Genomic DNA, 2,570 nt, shown 5'->3' with positions numbered 1-2,570 from the left:
TATGAAGCTGTGCCTGCACCATGTAACCAGAGCCCGCTGTGCCCACACTGGATACGCAAAAGAGGATCCTCTGTGCCCACTCTATTTTAAGTTTTAATATGAGGCCAGGTCTCCCTGACAAGTACACACAGAGGGATAGAGGGAGAGGGTCTGGTGTTATACAAGTCTGATAGCTGGTCAAGTTCAAGAGCACACACTTATTTTTCTGTTTCCAGAAGGGTGGTCATGGTAACTGCGGGACAACGACTGGAAAATAATTATCTGGAAAACTAGATGGGCACTGAACAGTCTACACATGCATGTATACAATTAAACAATGTTTTATATTATAAATTATAAACTGGGGGGTTCGAGCCCTGAAGGCTGATTGGCTGACAGCCGTGGTATATCACACCGTATACAACGGGTATTTCTACTGCCCTAATTATGATGGTAAGCGGTTTATAATAGCAATAAGGCACCTCGGGGGTTTGTGGTAAATCAAATAAAATTGTATTCGCCACATGCGCCGAATACAACAGGTGTAGACCTTAGTGAAATGCTTACTTACAAGCCCTTAACCAACAATGCAGTTTTAAGAAAAGTGTTAAGTAACAAATTGATAAGTAAAAAATTAAAATAACATATGGCCAGTATACCACGGCTAAGGGCTGTGTCCAGGCACTCCGTGTTGCTTAGTCTCTAAGAACAGCCCTAGCCGTGGTATATTGGCCATATATCACACCCCCTCTGGCATTATTGCTTAAATATCTAGCAGTGTTCACAAATCATTGCAAAATGTATTCAGCAAAAGCTACTACAGTAGACTCATTTGTGGTGTCATTGTTAGCTGTGAAATAGTTCAGCTGAACACAAAAGGAGCATCAAATATCCAGCTGCTTCTGAAACAACAGTAGAGAACCTGCGTTGTCAAAGGAATCTACTTCTCCCTCAAAAGATCAGGCTCCAAAGGCCTTTGAGCATGTGTACAGGGAAGGGCAGCTTTTTATTAGCCAAGAATAGCCAGGTTGCTGGTTGGAAATGTAAGAATGTATAAAAACGAACGAACACCAGACAAACCAAGCCTGAAAATCTGCATGGTCCAGAAAAAAGGATTTTGGCTGTGGAGTCTCCAACAACACTGACAAATTACTTACTCCATCTAGTCACAACCATGAAAGAGTAACCACTTGAGATCACATGATCTTATAAGTGTGTGTGGATCCATTTCCATCATGCAATGTTCCTGCTTTTCTTGCACTGCAAAATTGAAGTCCTCCACTCCCTGACAGGGCTAAGGTTAAAACATGTAAGAAAATGTTCACTGAGAAATAGGTACTGTAATCTCAAATATAAGATTTTCTCCTTTCTCCCACTTTCATGCTCTAAAGGGTGCCAAACTCAATTTTGCTAATAGGACTTCTGCTTGCTCAGGAAAATAAACCAAAGTAAAGTAAGCCAATCTGACTGAGATCCTTTAAGAATATATAAAGGACGTATTGATAATAAATAAAACATTCTGAAATGTCTTTTGATTAATCTTGAACAGCCAAGATACAACATAACTCCCAGTTTGGCAAAGAGGGGAAGCTCATGGAAGTTTTTCTATGACCTTTCTTTTGGTACACTTTTGAGACGGTACTGGGATAAAACTTGAAGCTAAGAACACACTGTACACCTAAGCCCATGCCCCAACCTCATACCCAATTCTCCAATGTCCCCCCGTGCTTGCTCAGACCAGCCATGAAGACACAACCAATCTATTTAGGGAATGCAATCCCAAATGTCAAAGCTCATTTCAGTGTGCAGCCAATTAAGGAAATCAAGTAAGAGAGATGGATAGAGAGGAGGGAGGTGGCCAGTGGGGGGCATTGGGTAGAGAGGAGGGAGGTGGCCAGTGGGGGGCATTGGGTAGAGAGGAGGGAGGTGGCCAGTGGGGGGCATTGGGTAGAGAGGAGGGAGGTGGCCAGTGGGGGGCATTGGGTAGAGAGGAGGGAGGTGGCCAGTGGGGGCATTGGGTAGAGAGGAGGGAGGTGGCCAGTGGGGGCATTGGGTAGAGAGGAGGGAGGTGGCCAGTGGGGGGCATTGGGTAGAGAGGAGGGAGGTGGCCAGTGGGGGCATTGGGTAGAGAGGAGGGAGGTGGCCAGTGGGGGCATTGGGTAGAGAGGAGGGAGGTGGGGCCAGTGGGGGGCATTGGGTAGAGAGGAGGGAGGTGGCCAGTGGGGGGCATTGGGTAGAGAGGAGGGAGGTGGCCAGTGGGGGGCATTGGGTAGAGAGGAGGGAGGTGGCCAGTGGGGGGCATTGGGTAGAGAGGAGGGAGGTGGCCAGTGGGGGCATTGGGTAGAGAGGAGGGAGGTGGCCAGTGGGGGGCATTGGGTAGAGAGGAGGGAGGTGGCCAGTGGGGGGCATTGGGTAGAGAGGAGGGAGGTGGCCAGTGGGGGCATTGGGTAGAGAGGAGGGAGGTGGCCAGTGGGGGACATTGGGTAGAGAGGAGGGAGGTGGCCAGTGGGGGCATTGGGTAGAGAGGAGGGAGGTGGCCAGTGGGGGGCATTGGGTAGAGAGGAGGGAGGTGGCCAGTGGGGGGCATTGGG

Source organism: Coregonus clupeaformis, chromosome 24, assembly GCF_020615455.1.
Source record: "Coregonus clupeaformis isolate EN_2021a chromosome 24, ASM2061545v1, whole genome shotgun sequence".
NCBI classification, from domain to species: Eukaryota; Metazoa; Chordata; class Actinopteri; order Salmoniformes; family Salmonidae; genus Coregonus; species Coregonus clupeaformis.
Note: the sequence above shows the minus strand (reverse complement) of the source record.